The sequence below is a fragment of the Pituophis catenifer genome, unplaced genomic scaffold (genome assembly GCF_029215685.1).
Source record: "Pituophis catenifer annectens isolate HBS135680 unplaced genomic scaffold, rPitCat1.0.hap2 SCAF_7, whole genome shotgun sequence".
Classification (NCBI taxonomy): domain Eukaryota; kingdom Metazoa; phylum Chordata; class Lepidosauria; order Squamata; family Colubridae; genus Pituophis; species Pituophis catenifer.
Genome location: NW_027256887.1, coordinates 70,933,866 through 70,959,608, shown reverse-complemented (window position 1 = coordinate 70,959,608; position 25,743 = coordinate 70,933,866). Strand labels below are relative to the sequence as shown.

The following is a 25,743-nucleotide window of genomic DNA, read 5'->3' as shown; positions in this document are numbered from 1 at the left end:
GCGGACCCTCGTGGAGCAAAGTAGGTCGGCACCGGGGCTGCAACCTCGCGCCCTTCTGCGCTCGCTGGCCGCGTCGAGGGAGGCGGGAAGCGCGGTGGGGGGGGGGGCGGAGGAATTCCCCACGGACTTTTGGGGAAGAAGGAAGGTGTGGGGGGGGGGAATTTTGTGATTTTTCTCCGCGCGGGGAAGTTTGGCTGGTGGGATTGATGCGGCGCGCGCGGGGTGTGTGTGTGTGCGTGTGTGTTTTGCTGGGTGAAGCCGCGCTGGAGAAGCGGGGCGAGCGAGGTTTTTTAACGCGCGGGGTTGGCGCGAACGGAGAAGCTGGAATAACGGGGGGGAAAAGGTCGCGCGGGTGGAAGGAGGAAAAGGTCCGCTCGTAAGGTTTGCCGGGGGGCGGGTGTGATCTTTGGGCGCCACATTCGGGGACTGATGGGGGGGTCCGTCCCGGCCTCTCCGGAGATGGAAGGGCGGGACGTGGGATAGAGAGAGGATGGTTTGATGCATTGGGGTTCCCCAGAGGCGAGAGAAAAAAGTGACTGGCTGCGAAAAGATGCGGGCGCTCCTGCTGGAAATGGTTAGTTTTACTACTACTACGAGGTACATGGAAAGGATTTGCTTGATCGGGCGGGGGAGGGGGGTGTCTTTGGGTCTCTAAATTCCGTGTTTCTCCAAACAGCTCCCTCACAGATGCTACAGCTTTCTAGGGCTCTCTTTAAAAAAGCAATCCCAGAGTTTGGCTGGTTTGCTACAGGCCTGTTTGATTTAACTCTATTGGGAGTCCATTTGTACTTTGCTATGGTACCTCTCCGGGTGTCAAAACAAGCCCCCCCCCTTCTCATGGAATGGGACTTGCTTCGGAGCCACATCTGTCGAGCTACTCTATGCTTTTCTGTAACACTTTTCCCTTCCCCTGCCTGCATTAAATAATCCGTTTGGCCTTTGTGATGCTTTCAAGAAGACCAAGGGAGGAGTGATGGTGTATCTAAATTTAAAAGGAGAAAAGTTTCACAAAGATCTGAAGAGGGGTGTAGTGAAAGAATCAGAGATAATTCTTTAAGGTGGATAAAGCCTTGGTTTGAAAAGAGTAATAAGTGCAGTAAGTGGAAAGGGGTGGAAAATTATCGATTACAGATTCCTAGGCTTTTTCTTGTTGATGAAGGTGGTTGGATAATCCTCCATTTCTTAAGGAAAATGATTTCATAGAAGGGAATGTAAGCTCCGGGCTGAATGGTGGAGCCCTTGCTACTCTCAGAGCTTGGTTGCTTGCAGACATTTCATTACCTGACTAAGGAACATCATCAGTATTAGTGTGGGTGGGGGTCAATAGACACATAGAAATAAACCACATTTACATATCATTCAAGTGAGATAATTTAAAAAGCTAAGAAAGAAACATCCGCTCCAGCAGCTAGCACCTAGATAAGCAGAGATTAACACCAGACAAACAAGCAAAAAAAAATAATAATACCCTAGTCAGGGAACTTTTTTTTTGCTTTGTTGAGCCAATAAAGCAGGGATTAAACACCAGACAAACAAGCAGAAAACAATACTTCAATCAAGGAATTTTTTCCTTCTTTCAGTCCTTCATGTGTGTCTGATTCTGAGAGACTTCCTGTGCAAGTCCCTGCAGTTTTCTTAGGAAGGTTTTCAAAGTGGCTTGCCATTGCCTCTTTTCTAGGGACGAGAGAAAGTGATTAGTCCAAGGTCACCCAGCTGATTTTGTGGCCAAAGTGGGACTAGAACTCATGGCCTCTGAGTTTCTAGCCTGATGCCTGAGCCACATCCTCACCAATAATGACAATGTAAACTACTGTATATAAACAAGGAGCAAACCTCACATCAGCAGTGCTGATGTTATCTAGTTGGAGGGGATGAAATATCTGCAAGCAAGGTGGATTTGATTTAAATTGAGTTGATTTAAATCACAATTTAAATCATGATTTAAATCACTAGTAAAAAGGCTTGATTTAAATCAACTCGATTTAAATCATAATTTTTAAAGAGCAACTGTCATCTCTGCTACTCCTTTGACCCACTGTTGACTCACCGATAGTCCCAGTGTTGCAGAATATACAGCCTCATGCTATATAACTAAGCTCCATTTCATGCTGAATAAGCTAAATTATTTATGTATCTTAAACAGAAAACTATCTTACGATAGATTTTTACCCCAAAAGTTTTTTATTAAAATAAATTCGATAAAAATCAAAAAAATCCGATTTAAATTAAAAAAATCTGGTTTTTTTGATTTTTTTAAAAAATCATTGATTTTTATCTACCCTGTCTGCAAGTAACCAAGCTCAGAGACCACTAAGGACTCCACACACACACAAAATGCAATCCTGGGAAAAGATGGAGAAATAAGTTTTGTGGTGACAGTTTTATTCCCTCATCAGCCACCTGTACATTCTTGTGTATGTTTCTGTGTCGCACATGCAGGTATTCTGACACACCCATTCTTGCTCACAAGCTCATCAGGCCTGTCTGTTGGTAGGTAAGGATAAATCTAGATTCCAATCATACTTCCATAGTGAAATGGAGAATCACTGAATAGTTAGGAGATGGTGCATTTCAGGTAATGATTATTAGGCTGGTGTTTGTAAAATAGTTGCCATCTGGCAATTACCATTTACCTTTTAAGCAATGGAAATACAGCAGTGTTTGATTTGAGACACCCTTCCAATCTTTTGTGCCCCCCCCCCCTGCAATATTGTGTGTATTTGGAAATGACAGATTTTCTTAAATTTGTGATATTTGTTGCATTGTGTCAGAGCTTCTTGAATGTAACTATGAAACGTTCCATAACTTTGTGCAATGTTTTAAATTTCTAGCACCAGATGCCTAAGTAGAACAACAGAGACACACATTTTTCCACTAAATTATAATATTATAGGAAAGAATGTGTGTGTGTGTGTGTGAATGGGGTGAAGTGGGATGCGATAGAGTGAACAGGAAGAAGCCAACACATTTCTGAGACCTGTAGCAATGGCTCATTTTTAAAAAAATTTTGATTTATATGCCGTCCTTCTCTGGAGACTCAGGGCAGCTTACAAGGCATTAAGCAATAGCCTTCATACTTTTGTATATTTTATACAAAGTCAGCTTATTGCCCCCACAAACCGGGTCCTCATTTTACCTACTTTAGAAAGGATGGAAGGCTGAGTCAACCTTGAGCCTGGTGAGAATTGAACTCGCAGTAACTGCAGGCAGCTGGAAGCTAAATGCTACTTTTAACAGTAGCATTAGTCTGCTGCGCCACTCAGGCTCTATCTTTATCGTCTCACAGGTCTCAGTTGCTTCATTTTTTTCATCTTCAGATACATGCCTTGTGCTTTTTTTGATATCCTGGAATATAATTTTAATCCTCCCTGTCAACGTTAGACAATTTAGGGGCAGAAGTATTTAAGTGTATTTAAGATGGAGGCATTGCTATTTTAAAAATACACGGTGAGGATGTTAAGTCCATTAGATGCTTGAACTGAAGAAAAGATGGCACTCTTGCAGCAGATGCCGTCTTTGATTAGCCTTCAATATTTGCTTCTAATGTATACTTTTTAAGAGGAAGTCTACCATAGAAATACACAACCCAGATGCCGAATGAGCCACACACCCCTTCCCCAAGGACTGGATCCTCAAATAGTTGCCAACAAATTGCAATAATGTGACAGAAGGGGAAATTATTAAATACACAGAATCATATTTTCAAGCATATTTTATGAATGTAATGTAAATTACATATGTTTTGGTTTCTTCCTCCTATTTTTATGTCCCAGTCTGTCCTCCTCTTTAGTGAATACCTCTGCGCTGGTATGTCATCAAAAAGATAAATTCAACTCATTGTCCCAAACAAGTTGGTATACTATATTGTACTAGGTTGGATGTATGTGATTTATCTCCTGAAGGTAGGGTTTGCCTGCAGTGTGAGGAAGCTTTTTGCAACCTATAGTAAGTAGCTCCTTCTACCGGTAGATGTGTAGGGATGCTATTCTGGAAGTTCTGTTCTAAGAGTTTTGCGAGCTGCAATCCCAAATCTATGTGGGGAAATTGATCTAGAGCAGGGGTGTCAAACTCGATTTCATTGAGGGCTGCATCAGGGTTGTGTTTGACGTCGGGAATTGTGGCCACGGTGGGCGTGGCCAGTTCAACATCACTCGTGACGGGGCCGCCTGTGATGGCCCGAGCACTCTGCCAGTGAAAATGGAGCTCGGGAGGGCAATGTGCTGCCTTCCCGAGCTCAGTTTTTGCTGGCAGAGGGTTGCAGGAGGCCGTCGCAGCTGAAAATCAAGGTCAGGAGAGCTGCACATGACCCTCCTGACCTCTGTTTTTGCTGAAAGAGGCACTGTGGGCCGGTCCTTTGCTGTTTCCAGGGTGGTCCCTGGGCCAGATCTAAGCACCCCGCAGGGCGAATTGACACTCCTGATCTAGAGAATCTTTCTCTTGCTTAGTATTCTTGGTATAACCAAGTTGTATCTGCAGTAAGATGCTGTATTCTGCTCATGTAATACAGGTAGTCCTTGACTTACAACAGTTCATTTAGTGACCATTTGAAGTTACAATACACTGAAAAAGTGACTTGTGACTGTTTTTCATATTTACGACAGTTGCAGCATTCCCAATGGTCACATGATCAAAATTTGGATGCTTGGCAACCAGGGTGGATTTGATTTAAATCGAGTTGATTTAAATCATAATTTAAATCACTAGTAAAAAGACTTGATTTAAATCAACTCAATTTAAATCATAATTTTTAAAGAGCAACTGTCATCTCTGCTACTCCTTTGACCCGCTGTTGACTCACCGATAGTCCCAGTGTTGCAGAATATACAGCCTTGTGCTACATAACTAAGCTCCATTTCATGCTGAATAAACTAAATTATTTATGTATCTTAAATAGAAAACTATCTTACGATAGATTTTTACCCCAAAAGTTTTTATTAAAATAAATTCAATAAAAATCAAAAAAATCTGATTTAAATCAAAAAAATCCGATTTAAATAAAAAAAAATCTGATTTTTTTTATTTTTTTTAAAAAATCATTGATTTTTATCCACCCTGTTGGCAACGGATTCATATTTATATTTATCACATATTTATGTGATTCCCCTTTTGCGACCTTCTGATAAGCAAAGTCAATGGGGAAGCCAGATTCATTTAACAACCATGTTACTAACTTAACTGCAGTGGTTCAGTTAACAACTGTGACAAAGGTTGTAAAATGGGGCAACATTCACTTAAGAACTTTTCACTTAACAATAGAAATTTTGGGCTCAATTGTGATCATAAATCAAGGACTACCTGTACATTTATAATACATATGGAGAAGAAATATAGTTGCAGAGATTGTCATTAAAGAGAGCAAGGAATGGTTAAAATTAAATGGTATGGAAAATGCAAGGGCACTTTTGGTGGCGACAAAAAGAATTTAGGAAGTGGGTGAAGACAGCTAAACAAGGAACTCCAGCAGTGTGAAATTAATAATGAAAATGAAATGCTTCACAAAATTTCTTCCGATCAAGTACATATTTTCATCCGTTGCCTTCCCTATCTAGTAATCTGGGTGTAACTGTGCAATTACAAACAGTTGTACAGCCAATCCCTCTTCTTCTTGCCACTCCTGCTTACAAACTAAAACCTCACTAGCATTTTGAGAATGCATCTTGAAGTGTTTAGGGAAAAGGTTAGTGAAAAAGCTTCTTCCCTTCCTCCCACCTCGATAGACATTCCACATAACAGTCAGTAGCATCTGGTTTGTTCCAAAGGCAAGTTAAATTACCAGCTTTCTGGGTCTTCCATAAGCTCAACCTCAAAATACTTTTTGAAGGTTGTAATTTCTTTAAGATGAAATAGTAGTGGGACGGTTAAATGATTTGAGCGACATAACTATTGTGCAAGTTAGTGTGTCTTCTACTTGCTCCCTTTTCCCTCTATTCTTCTCTTCCCCTCTCCTAATTCCTGAGAGTTACTTGATGGGTGTATTAAAGGCCTTGGTTCAAAAAAAAAAAACAAAAACACCCGCTACTGTTTTCAATGTTTGGGAGGAGCAGATGTGGCTACTTTAGTCTGTTTACATTTGTGATGTTCTAGATACATCTTGAAAATCCCGTGTTAAGAGTGATAAACCACAGAAAAGTATTGCAGGTTGCACCTGGACAATGGCAACTTAACTTAATGTTCGTTGACACTTTCGTGGTTATCTCGTGTGACTCTTTTGCTCCCTGGTGGTTATGAATCTACTTCGGGAGAATTATGTGTTACTGTCTTAACAAAACATGCATGACTGTTTTTGTAGGGTTAGGATTGCAGTAACTGATGCGGAATTGAATTTGTGCGAGTTCTCCTGCAAAGGCTAGAATTATTTTTCATAAAGCCCCAGAACTGTATCCTTTTTAGAGGGCATTTCAGGGGACAACCCCCCCAAACCCCCCAAGATGATGGCCACAATCATGTGGTGATCCTTGCAGACACCCCTGATTCAAAATCTGTCACGTGTGAGAAAACTCACTCCTACAGAGCATATTTACAAAGCATCTCCAAGCCCTGATTTCTATTGGTGATGCTTTAGATAATTTAATGGCCACATCAGGGTTGTGTTTGACTTCGGGGACCAGGGTGGGCGTGGCCAGCTCGACGTTATTTGTGTTGGGGGTGCCTGAATGTTCTGCTAACGAAAATGGGCTCCCAAACTCCGTTTTCAGCTGTGACAGCCTCCTGAAACCCACTGCCAGAGAAAATGGAACTCAGTACATGTGTTGGGATAATGATCCCCGTGAATGATTCCTTCTGCTCTTAGAGATGATTCCTTTTTCTCTACAATGAAGTTTGAGAGCACTTGTCTCACTCTCTGAAACCTCATCCAACCAACATCCTCATCCATGTGGAAGGCTGCCAAAAAGCTTAAGACAAGCCTCCTGCCACTAATATTTAGCTCTTCTGTTGAGAAAATGGTGTTGATAAAGAATTCAGTTTAATCCCATTGGTCTTCCCACAAAAGTATTACTGAGGGCTTCCCTCCTTCCTATACCTCTCCCTTTATTACTTTACATTGTAAGTTTAAATTGGCAATGAATACTTCTGGACCATATTTGTAGACTTTTGTGGAGAGTAATGCTTTTTTACATTGGCTGTTCCTTGAGTGACCAAGAGTAGCCAGTCTTTTGCAATTTGTTTAGACTAGCTTTATTTAATAGAAATGCTAGATACAGACTTCGTTCACCTGGAAAAAAAAAATCATGGTTTCCTTTTAGGTTATTTACAGAGATGAGAAACTGATGGCTTTCCAGGCATTGCTGAACTGTAACTTTGGCTCATGCTCTTTTTTATTCTTCTAGGCAACTGAAGCCATAATTAACATTCATGCATCATCCTTAACTTGACTAAATGATTCAAAGCAGTTCCTTCATTGTACCTATTAATAGAAACCAGTTATTAGAAGCAGGCATCTTCATGGCTTATTCAAAAGCTTAGGAAAACGATGTCTTATTCTTGATTGGGATTACTAGCCAAATGTCATAGGTGGAATCCAATCACCAAATGTTAATTGGTTTACATGTTAGGGTAGTGGTAGAAATAGAAATGAGAGACATGGTGAGCAGACATCTTTAGCAAATGCAAAAGGAGGAGTTAAACATTTGTAACAGTTAACAGTTAAACAGTTCACAAATTGATGAGGTCATGCAGGAATAGACAAAGCAAAGTCATAAATCACGGGTGTCAAAGTTGATCATGTCACGTGATGAATCACAATGTTTTTGGCCTTTGTTGAGCTGGAGGGGGCGTGGCCTATGTGTGACGCATCCGGCCTGCGGGCTGCCAGTTTGACAGGCCTGACATATATGATGCTCTTGTACTAGTTTGTTCCTAATAAGATACTGTATGTCTTCTATACAGTATTTCTGATTGAGCTGCTATTTCTATTCAGGAGTAAAGATCTTGCTGGCTTCTTTTTCCTGAGCCGTTAGGCATCTTATTCCATTCCATCAAACACTTTTCTATCTTTAGTTCTCTGTCTCTTGACTTGAAATAAGTATGCCTCTTGAGATCTCAGAACCTGATGAGATCTCTGTCGATATGATTATAATTGGTTGTCAGCACTCAAAGTGTTATTGGAGATATTCTTGTCACACCATCATCATATATCCTCACACAGGATTTAGTGGGTTCCATCTTGGACGAGAACTGTCCTACAATGATTGGGCCAAAATGTGATACGTAATCTTTGAATCTTCTTGCATTTATATTGCTTTGTCTTTTCATTCTTTTTTGAAAGCAGTGGGCTTATTGCTGTCCTTCGTTTGAGTGATGAAGACTTAAGTGGAACAAACAAACCTTTTTCTGTGCATAACTTTTTTCCGTGCAAATATGCCAGTAGTGGATATTTTGGATGTTCAAGAGTGGGTTGTATCTTAAATAAGGTGTCCAGAGTATTAGAGAAATTCATTGATTGTAGAATGTAGAAGCAATCCTTTAGATTATAATGAGGCTGTAAACTGTGTTGTGTAGACTTCTCAGATTAGAATTTAAAGATGGGATGAAGTTTTATATGCTGAGAAGAATTGGTAAAAGCAAGTTTGGATTGAAAATTGAGCTGTATGTGGTTGGGTGTTGCAGAGAAGAAAGATCCCCCAATATATCCCAGTGGTTAATGGCACTGATTCAGAAAGTTGCTGACTCCTCCATTCTAAGTTTCCCTTCTTATTTTCTCCTGGTCCCATGATTCAAGCTGATCTCTTATACAGCATTTGGAAAGAATTTCATATTTATGTCGTGCATGCTTTCCCTACCTCATTTGAAAGGAAATTTTTTTAAAAAATTAACTAAAATGTGGTCTTCCCGCATGATCTTCTAAACATGCATGCTGCAGAATTGCAAGTGGCACAAGAAATGCACTTCCGATTTAAAAATGGAATTGGAAAAGCAGGAAGATACTTTCGAAAGGGAGATAGAGGTTTGGGCAGACACTCTGGAGGCCCGGCAGCATAAGATGGTAGAGATGGGAGAAATATTTAGACTAAATAGTAAAGAGGTAGATGTAGATAGAGACAAAGATCCAAGAGAGGAATATGGGAAGCAAGCCAAAAAATGAATAAGAGTTGAAGTATTAAAACGGGCAAGAGATGATGAATAGAAAGGAAATGCCTTTTAATATAATGGTGGCTTGACTAAAAGTTAGAATAGAGATAGAAATAAGAAAACACATTTTTATATAATAGAATAAAAGAAATGCACTTCCATAACTTGATGCATAAGGGCTCGTCTTGCTCAGTGATAGGACTTCATGTATGTGAATTCCATTGGATTCATTGGCATAGCCCGTAAAAAGGAGAGGGTATCGTGGCTGGGAAAGATGATTACAGCTGGGGAGGGTGGGTCTATTTTTAATTTAAGAGCTTCTAACAAAATATTTCCATACTATATAGACTGGTGTTGGAAATTCCTTCCTGTTTTGATATGGCACCATAGTGCCCTTAAAGCTGTAAAATCTCCATTCCCTCCCCACTCCAGGGGAAGGTTACTGCAAAATCCCCATTTCCTCCCTATCAGCTGGGACTTGGGAGGCAGAGAATAGATGGGGGCAGGACCAGTGGTGGGTTGCTCCTGGTTTTGTCCGGTTCTATAGAACTGGTAGTAAAACCGGCGGGAAGCTCCACCCACCTGCCCTGACATCATCAAGGGTGATCTGCACATGTGCAGAAGCGCGCATGCGCACTCCCATTGTGAACCAGTAGTAAAGGTAAGTAAAACCCACCCCTGGGCGGGACCAGTCAGAAGTGGTATTTACCAGTTCTCTGAACTATCAAAATTTCCGCTAACGGTTCTCCAGAACTGGTCAGAACCTGCTGAAACCCACCTCTGGATCAGACTTTAGTTCTCATTATTCCCAATAAGTTCTTTCTAAAGTTTATAGAAAATACATTTCAATACATGTTGACAGTCAGCATGTATGGTCAGCATGATAAAATCATGGTTGCAGATTCAATTTCTTTGTTGAAGTCTTCAATGGCAGCCTTCATTAGTGCAAGCTGTTAAGAGTGAGCGTGATAGTTTCTTTGCCAGCACTGTATAGGAACAGCAATGATTACATCAGCTGGTTAGTATGTTGGACTAAAAGAGGCAGGGGTGGGGTCTGCATTACCTCCCTTTCTACTACTATTCCAGCCCATTTGGGAGATTTTTCATGTCTTTTGATGATTCCCGCTTACATTCTTATTCCACCTTTGCTGTCTACAGATGGGGCAGGCAACACTTTTAGCTATTCTAAGATTTTACCCTCAATCCGAGCAGCTGTTGTAATTTTTTGCACTGGTGCTTATACAGGGAAATACCATCTTATCTTGGCCGAGTCGGTGGTGGCTGATAAGCAAGAGAATGGATTCTGCAGTGAAATTGTAATGTTTTGTCTGGAGGGGAATACACTATCAGTTTTCCCAGAATTGAGGTGCTAATCACATTAATTAAAGCAAAAAGACAGCTATTAAATAAAAATTCAACTGAAAACATACAATTCATGACTGGGAGGGGAAAAATGGACTTGAATGTTTCACATTTGCCATTAATGTTTTACAGGGTGCATTACTCAGAACTTGCGAGTTTTCACGAGATCCCCCCAAATTCATTTCTATCCCCCTCAATAATTTGAAATTGTACTGGCCAAATTTGGCATCATAATTTTTGAAAATGTAAAGATAAAAATGAAGCAGGGGGCAGAAGCCGTTTATCTCCTCCCTTTAACCCCCCCCCCAACATGGGAGAGGCGAGAGAAGAAGCACAAAATGGTGGCCAGAGTTCAGCTTGTTTTGTTGTCAGTAACCACCCACGGGGCAGAGGGAGTTAAAGGGGGGGAGGGGAAACAACAGTCTCTCTTCCTTCCTCTTTGCCATTCCTACCTTTAAAATCCCCTCCCAACCCCCCCCCCCCGGAAAAAAATAAGTTAAATTAGTCATTCCTCATGGCCTTCTGCAGCCCTGTGAAAAATGAGGAGACTGAATTGCAGTCTTCACTGCTCAGATGTTGGCCTGATGCCTTACAAGGCTTAAAAAAAAATCCATTCTCCCTCTTAAATTGAAAATAAAAAGGGTCAAATTCCACCCACTCTGGAGGACACAAGGATGGTGGTTTGTGCATAGAATGGTCACTTAAAATCCTAAACAACCTTCCCAAACCTGTTGGTTGTCTGATGAGTTGTCTTATATCCAGGGGTGGGCTGCTGGGGGTTCGCAGGGGTTTGGGAGAACCTCTAGCTAAGATTCTGTGCAGTTCAGAGAACCCCCAAATCCCACTCCTGGCTAACCTCGCCCACCCCTCCCGTCCCCTCCCAGGAGTCCCCATGCGGCCCATTTTGGATGCAGGTAAGTGCAGGGCACACACAGAGCCTCAGGGAGGGCAAAAAATGGCTCTACTGGAAGATCTAGACCAGTTTCCGGCCTCCAGAGGGCCTCTGGAGCCTGGGGAGGCTGTTTTCGCTCTCCTGGAGGCTTGAGGAAAGCCTCCGGAGCCCGGGGAAGGCAAAAACACTCCCCCCTGCCGTGATGCAGGAGGCCACACTAGGCCACATCCACCATGGCCACGCCAACCCAGCAACTGGGCAGAGAACCCCTTGCTAAAATTTTTGAAGCCCACCCCTGCTTATAACCCACTGGATGCCTAGCCAGGTTGCCACGTCTGGAGTTGTAGACTGACACATCTGGGGGAAGCTTGGTTGGGGGTTGGCTGGTCTAAGGACCGGCTCCTGTGCCAAAGGAGAAACAAGCCTTTCTAGCATTCAAGGACTAAAGCCAATCCAGAAAAGAACCTTTCCTCCCTCCCCCCTTCTATTTTGCAGATGTTCTGTTGTTTCCTTGCCAAGGATTTTTTTTTAATTCAGCAGTAATAAAGAGAGGAGTATATGATGCATACATCTGTGAATAGCATAGGAGAACTGAGGAAGAAGGGTGGAAGTCCTTTGAGTAATGCTTTAGAATGCTTTATTGTTTCTGCTGCATTTTGAACATAGCAACATTTCTATTTATTGTTTGCCATGAAGCAGAGCAGAATTTCATGGAGCAGAGTTGTAGGGGTTGGGGTTTTTTTGAGGGAGGTGTCCAAACATTTTCTTCAATGGCCAGCCTCAACTGCATATTATGTCTTAGGACAACACTGTGCAGAAAGCAGTGTTGAACAAGGACCAGGAAGATAGTGGGGTACTATCATGTCACAGGGTAATTGTGAATATATAATATATATCTCTATCTCTACTTCTATATCTACATCTTTATATCTATCTATCATCTGTCTGTCTGTCTGTCTCTATATCTATCTCTTATCTATATCTATCTATCTATCTATCTATCTATCTATCTATCTATCTATCTATCTATCTATCTATCTATATCATCTATATCTATCTCATCTATCTATATCTCTATCATCTATATATCATCTCTATCTACCTATCTATCTATCTATCTATCTATCTATCTATCTATCTATCTATCTATCTATCTATCTACATGCAGGTACATGCCATGGGAGTGGGGGGGGGAGGAACTTAGATATTATCATTTTCTGAAATTTTTAAAACTATCTCAGCACATTTTTTATAAAGTCCACCAGAATGAAATGGAATTGCATCATTCTTGCTCCCTTGCTCTACTGAGCTATTGTGACTCAGAAATGTCACAATAGAACATACATCCCATCAATTTAGCAGAGCCAAACGCCCTAGAAGTGATAGGATTTGTAGTCTGATATAATTGGAGAGAGCTGGGCTGGGGAAAAAATGTGGTCAGCCCTCGGATAGAGTCAGAGAACATGTTTATGCTATGTCACCTTTTCAAACTCTGAGGATCAGTTTAGGATGGCTTTGTTTTTAAAGCGATGCTTGTAAGTAACAGCAAAGCCCTTCTTCCTTCTCCTGTCTTTGGAATTGTTTCCAAGTGTTTATCAAGGGGATGTCTCTCTCTGGGTTATGATCTGGAATCAGCTACAAAGCAAATTCTCTGCTAGTGCTAAAGATCAGCTGGCTAGGATTACATGACTAGGTTCAATTCTTTAATATGAAAGTCTTGGTTTCTCTCTTGCATTGGTATGTTTACTGAGTTTTTATATGCATACATATTTTTGGGAAGCCAAATACTTTGTGGAATATCAAATATTTTACATTCCTGGATAAAAAAAATCTATTTTGCAATCTGTATGTTTTCCTAACCCTTCGAACTGATTTCATTTTGATCATCTAGACCAGAGGTGGGGCACTATGGCCCCTTTATGACCTGCTGACCTTAATTCCCAGAATTCCTGAGCTACTGTAGCATGATTGGCTCAGGAATTCTGGGAGTTGAAGTCCATAAGTCATAAAAGGGGCCATAACCCCCCCCCCCCACACACACACCCCTGATCTAGACCAGTGTTTCTCAAACTTAGCAACTCTAAGATGTATAGCTTCAAGTTCCAGATTGGTTGGCTGGGGCACCCTGGTTCCTCACAGGATAAAAAGTCACAATACATCACAATAAGTCACATGACATGATCGTGTTTGACACCCGTGATTTAGACCCTGAGTTGCCAACGTTGAGAAACACTAATCCAATCCTTTGTCAATGTGGATTCAGTTCCATATTTCGCTGAAGATTGTTCTGGTCACCCAGAGTTCTGGAGGAGAGTCTGTTGATATTCTTAGATATTTTAGTGACATTTGTTACCATTGCTTTAGAGCACTTGAATGTTAGAGACAGGAAGTCCTACTTGCACTGCTTCTATTATTTATTTGGTTGCTGTCAGAAGGTGACACTGAGATATATGCACATGAAATCTTGGGAATTGGGAGTGATTCTATTTCTCTTCCATATTATTTAATGCTTATGAAGCCACGGTGTTAAGGATATTGGTGTTGTGTTACCAACCAGCAGAGTAAATGCACAAGGAAACGTTGCTGAGAGCAATGAATAAGAGATATGCAAACTGGTTTATCAAAAGTTTACTTTATAGTAGAAAAACAGTCTCATAGTCTTTAAACAAATTCCAAGTCTTTGCCAGTTAAATCAGTCCAGTAGTTACAGATATCTTCTTACCAAACAAACATTAGTTGGTTAGAATAACAAACTCACTCTGGTTCACAAACCACGATGGTAACAGATAGCAACTCCTCACTATGGCAGCATATCATACTCTAGTAGCATATCACATCAGCTTCATACACAATGGCAGCATATCATAGCAGCAACTGAACACGTTACAATACCTTGCTTAAATACTCTCACAACCAGTCATTACCTAATTACAGCATGACTCAGCATTAAAGCCTTAAAGTTACAGTACACATATATTGCCTGGACAACTTGTTAGGTTCAAACCATATCCTAACACACGGGAAGATTCATTCACAGGTTTGTCATTTAGCATCTCTAGTTGCTATTTAGCTGTACTTCTTTTCTGCTAGCTGAAGATTAGTTTTTTTGAGAATCTCCACTTATCTAGATGTTCACGGACTGGATGTTGGGAGAACAACGTAAAAATAACAAGATGGAATTGGTTCTGATTCTGAAGATGGAAATCCAGTGTTGAGGTGATATGGTTGTGTTGAATGTATCTGCTTTTCTACTTAAGGTTTGCAATTTAGGTGTTCTGTGAATGGAGAACTGATGCAGATAGCCCTTGGATTATGTCCATCCACTCAACAACTGTTCAAAGTTACGATGGTGCTGAATGGAGTGGTGTTTATGACTGGTCCTCAGAATTCTGGCCATTGCACTGTCCCTGTGGTCATGTGATTCCATTGTAAGAGTTTGGCACCCACCTCCTAACTATGATGTTGCAGCCAGCCAAGATCATGTGATCACAATTTCTGATGTTTCCTGCCAGCTTCCCATAAGCAAAGTTAGTGGGAAAACTGGCAGGAAGTCTGAAGTAGTAATCACACGAGTCCCACACAGTCCTTACTCTATGCTCAGCAACTATAATTCCAGTCCCAACTGCTATTGTTTGCCAAAGATTACCTAGATAATTCTAGATAAGAAAAGTAACAAGTGACTGTTACCAGCTCAAATGATTAATTAAATATAAATAAAATTATTTATATTTAATTGTTATGTTGTTCATGTTATTTAAGACTTTCTTTATTGTTTTTTTTACTACCATGTTTCTCTGAAAATAAGACCTAACTGGAAAATAGCCATAGCAATAGCACTTAGACTTATATACTGCTTCATAGTGCTTTTACAGCAGGGGTGAAATGCTCCCGGTTCAGACCAGATCGCCTGATCCAGTAGCAATGGCGGCAGGTGGTTCGGAGAACTGGTAGCAAAAATCCCTGCGCTCCCCCCACCATGCCCAGCTGAGCCGCACGATCATCAGAGGCTTTTTTTTTTTACTTTTAAAAGCATTTTTTCTACCACCTCTTCTGAGGAAAAAATGCTTTTAAAAGTAAAAAAAAAAAAAGCCTCTGATGATCGTGTGGCTCAGCTGGGATCGTCAGAGGCTTTTCAAAGCATTTTTTTCTGCAACCTCTTGGCAGAAGAGGTGGTAAAAAAAATGCTTTGAAAAGTCTCTGACGATCCCAGCTGAGTTTCCTGAGCGGCAGAGGCTTTTCAAAGAATTAGAAAAAATGCTTTGAAAAGTTAAAAAAAAAAAAGTTGGCCATGCCCACCCAGTCACATTACCCCCCCCCCACCAAGCCACGCCCACAGAACCGGTAGTAACACATTTTACATTTCACTCCTGCTTTACAGCCCTCTCTAAGTGGTTTACAGAGTCAGCCTATTGCCCCCAACAATCTGGCTCCTCATTATACCTGCCTTGGAAGGATGGAAGGCTGAGTCAACCCTGAGTCAATAAGCCCTAGCATGATTTTTCAGGATGCTAGTAATATAAGCCCTACCCCCAAAATAAGCCCCAGTTAAGATCGTCAGTCAGACAGATGCATTTAGTACCATATTTTCCCCAAAATAAGACCTAACCAGAAAATAAGCCTTAATGTGTCTTTTGGACGCATTAAGCAGGCTACCTAAGCAGGCTACTGCTGGCTGCCTGCAATTTGGCAGTTCGAATCTCACCAAGCTCGAGGTTGACTCAGCCTTCCATCCTTCCAGGGTCAGTAAAATGAGGACCCAAATTGTTGGGGGCAATAGGCTGACTCCGTAAACCACTTAGGGCTGTAAAATACTATGAAGCGACATATAAACCTAAGTACTATTACTATATACTGCCTAGGGTCATGTTTGTGAGATAGGCAGCTTTGTAAACTTGATAAATGAATAATTTAGTTGCACTCCTGCCTTGAAATCAAATGTAAAAGATAACATACTGAACAGGCATATATCACTGGGCAGATCCCAGCTATTTGCTGCTCTATTATTAATCATATTTATGATTACAAAATGTGGCAGGAAGGGTACAGGTGAATTATATATATATATATTGCATAACCATTGATTTCCCTATATTGATTTACAGTCATGTGGGAAAGAGTGATTTCTTCTTTTGTCTTGCGGGGGACATACTACCTTAACAGTGTTTCAAGCTAAAAGGAAAAATTTAAACTTCAAAATCAGATATATATATATATATATATATATATATATATATAGCAAAGGTGTTTTTTCAAAAGGTAACTGGTTTTTTCCTAGTTTGTGTCTGTATGTGTACATCCATTCCTCTCTATTTTCCCTATATAGGTAGCCCTTGACTTACGATTCCAATTAAGGCCAAAGAAAATTATGTTAGATGTATTGGATGCATTTTTGTAAGTCATTTGGATCCATTGGAGTGGGTGGAATGTAAACAAAAATGGATTCAGGTGAGATAGTTGTTAAGTGAATTTTGCCACATTTTAAGACCTTTTTTTGCCGCAGTTGATAAGTGAATCATTGCAGTTGTTAAATTAATGACAGGATGGTTAAGTGAATCTGGTTTCCCCATGACTTTGCTTGTCAGAAAGTCGCAAAAGGTGATGGGAAAAATTCCAGGACACTGAAACTGTCAAAAAGATGAGGCAGTTGCTAAGCATCTGAATTTTGATCACGTGATCATGAGGATGCCACAATGGTCATAAGTGTGAAAAATGGTCATAAGTCACTTTTTTCAATGTCGTTGTAACTTTGAACAGTCACTAAATGAACTGTTGTAAATCGAGGATTACCTGTAATATGTTAGTATGAATGTACTCTATATTTATCCATAAAATTCCAGGTACCTAAGCAATCTAAGCAATCAGTTGATCCAGTTAATTTTCTACCTTCAGCAAAGTGGCTGCATAGGTCCTTTTAGACTAGGGGTGTCAAGCTGGTGGCCCATGGGCCGTGTGCATCATGCACAGGACACTCCCAGCCTGGCTCCGCAAAGGCAAAAAACGTGATACGTCACGTGACACAATCAGATTTGACATCCATGTTTGAGATGTGATGTCCTGGGCTAGGGGAGAGTTATAATGATCAGCTGAGACAAGATAAAAATATTGTTTAAACCAAGAATTTCCTGTGCTTGGAGATTTTTGTGTCTCTTAGCTGCTACTACTTCTTAATTTGCAATCGCTGCCTTCCTTTCTACAGTTAGAAATTGCAGAGTAAAAAGCTAAATTGATCATACTGTAGAGCAGGGGTGTCAAACTCGATTTTATTGAGGGCCGCATCAGGGTTGTGTTTGACCTTAGGAGGCCGGGGGGCGTGGCCAGCTCAATGTCATTTGTGTCAGATGCGCCTGTGGTGGCCTGAGCGCTCTGCCAGTGAAAATGGGCTCCTGAGCTCTGTTTTCAGCTGTGACGGCCTTCTGCAACCTTCTGCAGAAGCTCCATTTTTGCTGGCAGAGGCACCGTGGGTTGGTCCTTTGCTGTTTCCAGGATGGTCCTGCGGGCCAGATCTAAGCACCCCATGAGCCACATCTGGCCCCTGGGCCTTGAGTTTAACACCCCTGCTGTAAAGAATACCGGGCATTATGTAGCCATTTAACCAGGCCTGTCAAACTGGTGGCCCGAGGGCCAGATGCGGTCATGTGCAGGCCACACCCACCCCAGCTCCTCAAAGGAAAAAAAGTCACAATACATGATAAGTCACATGACACGATCGAGTTTGACACCCGTGATTTAGACTGTGCTATAGTGATCAATATGCATGATGTCACATTTAGTGGTTTGTATTTCAGCCCTCTGAATTTGGAGGCCTGGCACACCTTCAGATTGTATAACTGCCGTAATGGGTATCATGAAATAGTTAGGGCCAAATAGTGCTTGGACGTCTTTTGTCTCTTCCCATTTTATCTAAATACACAATCAGATAAATCCATAGATTAAAATTCTAATCCTCCCTGTGGTTGAAGAAAAATTTGCTGCACATACATATTTTTGCTTTTCTTTTCTTTGTTTCCTAAAACCAACAGCTTTCGTTACACCATCCGCAAGAATATTTGTTCATCTGGGAAACTTTGGGTCTGGCCCCTTCTGATTCTATACAATGCAGGTCAAGTCTTTTTTGTTGTGACAATAGAGGAAATGGATATTTTGACCTATGTGAGTGCTTCCTAAGGGGAAGCCCCCACTTTCTGCACGCTGAACATAGTAATATTTTGTGTATGTTTCCCTGCCACAGGAAGTGCTGAAAATAGAGAAAAGGATGAGATGGAAGGAGTTTGGGCTTACGTTTTCCCTGATGGGAATCCAGGGTTACTCCTGGTTTTCCTGTTAGCGTTTTGTCTTCTGGACATCCGTCCTGTTCATTGATGCTTATTGTTGTCTCGTAACACTCGTTTGTCACTTTTTAAAAAGTTTCATTGTTCATTAATCTTGAGGTTGAAAACAAATCTGTTTCTGTAGGATTTAAGTGATGATGCGATGAAATGGCTTAACTAATATTTCATCATGGTTGTAACCAGGGTGGATTTGATTTAAATCGAGTTGATTTAAATCATAATTTAAATCATGATTTAAATCACTAGTAAAAAGGCTTGATTTAAATCAACTCGATTTAAATCATAATTTTTAAAGAGCAACTGTCATCTCTGCTACTCCTTTGACCCACTGTTGACTCACTGATAGTCCCAGTGTTGCAGAATATACAGCCTCATGCTACATAACTAAGCTCCATTTCATGCTGAATAAACTAAATTATTTATGTATCTTAAATAGAAAACTATCTTAAGATAGATTTTTACCCCAAAAGTTTTTTATTAAAATAAATTCGATAAAAATCAAAAAAATCCGATTTAAATCAAAAAAATCTGATTTTTTTGATTTTTTTTTTAAAAAATCATTGATTTTTATCCACCCTGGTTGTAACTGAACGATTGCTAAACAAGGCGGTCGCTAAACAAGGACTACCTGTATTTCATGAACTTTTGAATTTTAACCGCCATTTTCCTAAGTTATCTGAAATTTTTCCCCCATTTTTTTCCCTGAAAAGCACCATACATTTTTAGTAGACATGAAATTAATACTTGGATAGATTAATTGCAATTTTAAATCTACAGAAATACAGCGTGGATGCCAAAATTGACTTACACTGACATTCATCTACGGGAACACTTCTATGTTTTGTTCCCTGCCTCTGTATACTCCTAAATCTGTAGTCGTGGTGCACACACACATTAATATACTGTTTTTTAGGGGATTCTGGTACCGTAAAGTTTGAGAAACCTTGGTTGTTGGTAAATACAAATGCTAGAATAAATATCTTTTGAAACTGATAGATATTTGGAATGCTGAGAGCGTGTTATGGGCTGTTCTCGCAATATAGCAGTCCTCTTGGGTTCAGTAACAGCTGGAAATAGTCACTCATAAAACATCCACTTATTAAAAGAAAAGCCAATGAGGTTCTACCAGCAACTGTTTTTAGCCCCCCCTCCCCTATCTGCTTCCCTCAACCCCCAAAGGCTGCCTACCACACCTGTTCTGTCCTCACTACACGTTAGTCTCTGTGCAGCTCGACATACAGCTAAACCCACCTATCCTCCAATAAAACAGACCGTGTTTGTAGAACTGAATGCTTTATTGAAAGAACAGGATATGGTGAAACGGGGGAAAATGGGGATACATACAATGAGAACCAAATACAAGATAAACAGTATTAAGTTACTGCTGAACATAACAATTAATAAATTTCACCAGCGATGCTCTGTGTGTGGGATGTGGATTTGTCCTTGGATGACCATGTGCCACAGATTAAGATGGATTCTTCTTTGTGCTTCTGCCTTCTCCAAATGCTAAAGGAAATGGAGTCTGGCTTCCCAGCATGCACTTGTTTTGAGAGTGTGGGCTGATGGGTAAAAGAGGCGGGGTCAGCTTCAAACAATATGCTTGGTATTTGTTTCTCCGGCCACTAGATGGTGCTAGAGAGCAACCACAATATATAAAGATTGTATGTTGGGGCATATTTGTCCCTCCGGCCACTAGATGAGGCTAGAGAGCAACAACAGTATATAAAAGTTATATGCTGGGGCATGATAACACCAACTAATTTTGTCTTGATTGCTAGTGAGAAGAACCAACTTTCAACTAAGTATTTTCATTCAGGCGGTCTTCAATTTACAACAGTTCATTTAGTAACCATCCAAAGTCACCACAGCACTGAAAAAAGTGACTTATGACCATTTTTCACACTTGCAGCATCCTTATGATCACATGATCAAAATTCAGATGCTTGGCAACTGACTCATATTTATGATGGTTGCAGTGTCCTGGGGTCATGTGATCAGTTTTTGTAGCCTTCTGACAAGCAAAGATAATGGGGAAGCCAGATTCACTTAACAGACATCTTACTAATTTAACAACTGCAGTGATTCACTTAACAACTGTGGCAAGAAAGGTCGTAAAATAGGGCAAAACTCACTTAACAAGTGTCTTACTTGGCAACAGAAATTTTGGGCTCTATTGTGGTCATAAATCGAGGATTACCTGTACTGTCTCCAGATTGTACTTTCTGATATTATCCATGAGAGTCTTCAATACAAATTAGTCTGAATGCTGATTTTGTTTTCTGGCATGCCAGGTTTCCGTTTTATATTTTTAAAAGGGATGGGAAATCTGATGGAAGCCAACAGATCAACTGGTGTATTGGTTCTAAGGATAGAATATTGCGAAGCCGTACCTGAACAAAGATATTCTGTTCTCCATGAATAAAAATAAAAAACAGGCATCCTAAAACATTGGTTAGAATTGGAGCTAAGGTGATGGAGTGGACAGAGATGGCAAAATTTGACTGCTTTAATTAAATAGAAGAATTTATCAAGTTTTGTTTATAATTGATAACTGCTTCTGGACTTTGTGCTCGACATTGAAAAAGTGAAACTTTGATTTTAGATTTTGATGACTAGATTGACTTTGTTATAGAAACAGTTTGAAATAGAAATGTAAAGCAAAAGGTAGAGGTTGTAGCTTTTTTGGTATTTTACTGCACTGAAAAAGTCAGAACTCACAATTTTTTTCTTTGTTTTTCTTTGCACATCTTTCTTCTTTATCTTTCCTGACTTTAAATATTAAATGGAGCTAATATTTTTGACTGAACTACTCCTTGATATTCTTCTGCCTTCTGTATTTTTATAGTTCAATTATAGTTTTATAAGAATTGATTGAAACTATTTACACTACTAACCTACCAATAATATGGGTTGCAATTATGCAGGAAGAGATAATTTAGAATTTGCCCTTTCAGATCCACAACATGTCCTTAATGCTTTTTCTGTAGCACTTAATTTTCTTGAGTTCTGTCTGTTAGAACAGGCTCGGGAGTCGGGGTCACAACAAGTTCTGAGACATTGTACGTGCCTATCTTCCAGAATACTTCAAGAATTTTTAGTAATTTTTAGTAGTTATGGAAAACACACATGCACAGGCATACATGAGTGATTGCTATATTCATCGTAAATAGAAAAAGAGGATGCAGGTCAAATGATGGGGGATTTTAGATTGCTCAAATGAATTATCCATAGTTTCCACTGGAAAAGACTCCAGGATGTGGAGTCCTGAGAAGCCACAGAGTCATTGTGGATCTAGATTAAAACTTGAAAGCAAAGCAGGGTTAGGCATAGGAGATCACCACAAAATACCAGTAGAGTAGGAAGATTGTAAAAGGGAGATACAAAGAATTTTCTTGCAATTGCCAAGAAAACGACATGGATAACTCAAAGGAGACCTTAACATTTAATTGTGAATTATATCTTACACGTATGTTATTTTTCACCTGAAACTCCTGTTTCACATTGCCTATATATTGTTGTTTTGAAATGCTGTTATCAGCCGTTATGGGAAGCGGTGGCTCAGGGGCTAAGACGCTAAGCTTGTCGATCGAAAGTTCGGCAGTTCAGTGGTTTGAATCTCTAGTGCCGTGTAACGGAGTGAGCTCCTATTATTTGTCCCAGCTTCTGCCAAACTAGCAGTTCAAAAGCACGTAAAAAATGCAAGTAGAAAAATAGGGACCACCTTTGGTGGGAAGGTAACAGCGTTCTGTGCGCCTTTGGTGTTTAGTCATGCCGGCCACATGACCCCGGAGACGTCTTCTTCGGACAGCGCTGGCTCTTTGGCTTTGAAACAGAGATGAGCATCACCCCCTACAGTCGGGAACGACGAGCACATATGTGCGAGGGGAACCTTTACCTTTTATCAGCCCTTCCCCAGATGGGTATCCACTTGTTTTGTGATACAGCTCCACATGTCCTGTTGGCTTAATTGTCAGTTTAAGTGGACTATTAATGTTTGATAAGGAGTATATTATTTCTGTTCAGTACTACTTTGGATTTGTACCAATGGAAAACAAAATGCATTCATTTCTGGACCATCAAGTATCATCTGATTTCTATGAAAACTGATGCAATGTCGTGCATAGTTTCATTATATTTAGAATATCTTTGAATTTCCTGCCTGTTTAATTATGCCACTTGCCAAGGATCTTTAATTTGTCTTTGGTGAGTTGTTTTTGGTAACATGAACAGCTACATAAATTTGATTAACAAATCATAAATAAATTGCCTTTATTTTTGAGGTGGAGGGGGAATGAAGGAAAGATTGGCAGTAACTGAGATAGATACCAGTTTTGTTTCTTAAAATAAGTTTGGGCAATTTTACAGAAGTATGATTTTTCTTTTAGGTAAATATATATTTTTAAACTGTGAAAGATTGTGTATCTTTATTCTGCTCTATGTTTTCTCATAACAAAATGCAGCTGAAATGGTTTGAATAAAGTTTTGCGTTGGAGCATAAATTAGATAGTTGCTTCTCAACCACAAACACATAGCAAGCAACAGAATAAGGAGATGCTGCCTGGGTTGCACATTTTCTTGGCCACACTTGCTGAAAAATTATACTATTTTGTTTTGTTTTTAAACATACAGTACTTGAATATTTTTTTTTCTTAGTTAAAAAAACTTGAGCTGGTGGGAAAATAAAGCTGTCTTCAAAGAATCTCAGCTTTGTTGTCTGAACACTTTATATAGCCTTCCCCTATAGTTGGTGTTTTCCTGATACGTTGTACTGCAGTTCCCACTAAAAAAAATGTTTACCGGAGGTAATGGGCTTGAAGTTTAATCCAGGGACCAAAATCCCATATTGGGAGAGTAGAGAAAAATATATAATAACCTAAACCTGAAGCCAGGAGCTGTTACATGCGCACCAAGAGCCTCATCAGGAAGCATCCAAAGTAATTTTTCCCTTTGAAAGAGAAGTAATCCATCCAAGATTTGGTTCCTCAGGATAAGAAAGAACTGAAATTAGAAAAGCAGTCACAAAGAGCAGCTGCTGGTGAAAGGTGATTACAGCTTATTTCAAGGCCATTTCCTGCATGCCAGCGATAGGACAGTAAACAAACGCCTCTTCAGAAGGACAAAAAAACCAGGCAGGAGCTGATGTGTGGAAGGAAAGGGTCATCACAGGGCCTTCTTCTGCCTGGCAAGAGGAAGCGCTTGATCACGGGGCCCTGGGAATCCAGAGCAGGCATGCCTGTGAGGGGCTGTGCTCAGCCACTTGCTGTTCTGAAGTTTTCTTCTTTTTTTATCTAATCAGAGAGCTTCTTTGCTTCTTTTTGTGTTCCTTCTGGATAGCAATAGCACTTATATAACACTTTCACGGTGCTTTACAGCCCTCTCTAAGCGGTTTACAGAGTCAGCATCTTGCCCCCAAACAATCTGGGTTCTCATTTTACCTGCCTTAGAAGGATGGAAGGCTGAGTCAACCTTGAGCCATTGAGAATCGAACTGCCGAAGAACAGTTGGCGGTCAACAGAATTAGCCTGTAGTACTGCATTCTAACCACTGCGCCGCCATGGCTCTTCACCAGGGATGGTTGTGCTTTGTGTCCCTACTCTTTTGCAAGGTGGAACTGACGTTCCTAAGGCTATTGTGCTGCTCAGGGGAGCCAGCTGTGGCTTGACCCCTTCCCTTCTTGCCAGTTGATATACAAGGCTAAGTTGATATGCCAGGCTAACTACAAGACCATTCAAAAGTGGTAGCAATAGCAATAGCAGACTTATATACCACTTCACAGTGCTTTACAGCCCTCTCTCAGCAGTTTACAGAGTCAGCATATTGGGTCCTCATTTTACTGACCTCAGAAGGATGGAAGGCTGAGTCAACCTTGAGCCAGTGTGAATCAAAATCCTGGCAGTGGGCAGTGAGTTAGCCTACAGTACTGCATTCTAATCACTGTGCCATCATGGCTCTTTGCTACCTTTCTGCTCTTTCTCTGAGTTCCCATCTGTTTTTGCCTTTGTAAATTAAAAACTTTGCAGGCATTCTGAAATAGTAGTAGGCACAACACTAAAAAGCATTTAGAAGTAGTAAACTTGCATAGAACAAATCTGTTCGTGTATTAAGATTTTGTAGAGACCAAGTAAGAAAAGAGAATTTGAAACAGTTAGGTCTCTTATGAGTCTTCCATGAATGTTCTTCATCATATCTTTCTATAGTGCTCTCTTGGTCACTATAGACCACTATAGACCAATGCAGTGGTGAAATCCAATTTTTTTTTTTTACTACTGGTTCTGTGGGCATGGCTTGGTGGGCATGGCAGGGGAAGGATACTGCAAAATCCCCATTTCCTCCCGATCAGCTGGGATTTGGGAGGTAGAGAATAGATGGGAGCGGGGCCAGTCAGAGGTGGTATTTGCCGGTTCTCCAAACTACTCAAAATTTCCGCTACAGGTTCTCCAGAACCTGTTGGATTTCACCCCTGGACCAATGGATCTGTAGGGGGAGGTGGGTCCATCTCATTGCCAATTCGAAGATTCGGTTGTTCTCCGGAGTTCAGAGTGCAGGCTGGCAAAGACAATTGGGACTGGGTTGAGGTGGCTGTGGCTTCCCCGCTTTATGGAAAACAGCCTCAGAGCCATGTGGTCCTGGGATTACTTACCATCCCATAGGGTAAGGCAGGATGAAGGATAGCCAAAAGGACAGAGGTGGGGAAGAGATAGTTGGCTAGGGGCAGTTGGAGGCAGTCCTTTGACTTACTGAGGCTTGGATTGAGTGGGTCCATGGCTAATGACCAGTAAAATTTGCATAATGATAGTTACTTCGTCTGCCGGGATTGCAATTGCTAAACAATAAGATGACCTGCTTTGCAATCCCATCGGTTAACTAACGAAATTCTGATCCCAATTGTGATCATAAGTCAAAGGTTACCTGCATGAAGCCATGATTTGTTTTACTTATGGTTTGCTAAGATGCAGTAGCTAGGGTTTCACAAAAGGCTTTTAAACCATAAACAATTACCTGCAGTCCATAGCGGCGGGATTCATTCAGTTTGCCTAGCCAAAACCAAATAAACCACACTAGGGCTTAGAGAGTAGAACAGCCATATTG

The 25,743-nt window shown here is 40.6% G+C and overlaps 1 protein-coding gene across 1 annotated transcript in view; it reads left to right on the top strand.

Moving 5' to 3' along the window:
• Positions 1-25,743, top strand: part of DENND2A (DENN domain containing 2A) — a 77,961-nt gene continuing 52,218 nt past the window's right edge. The window contains exon 1 of the mRNA XM_070946651.1: positions 1-20. The gene's annotated coding sequence lies outside the window, so the exon portion shown is untranslated. The remainder of the gene's footprint in view (positions 21-25,743) is intronic.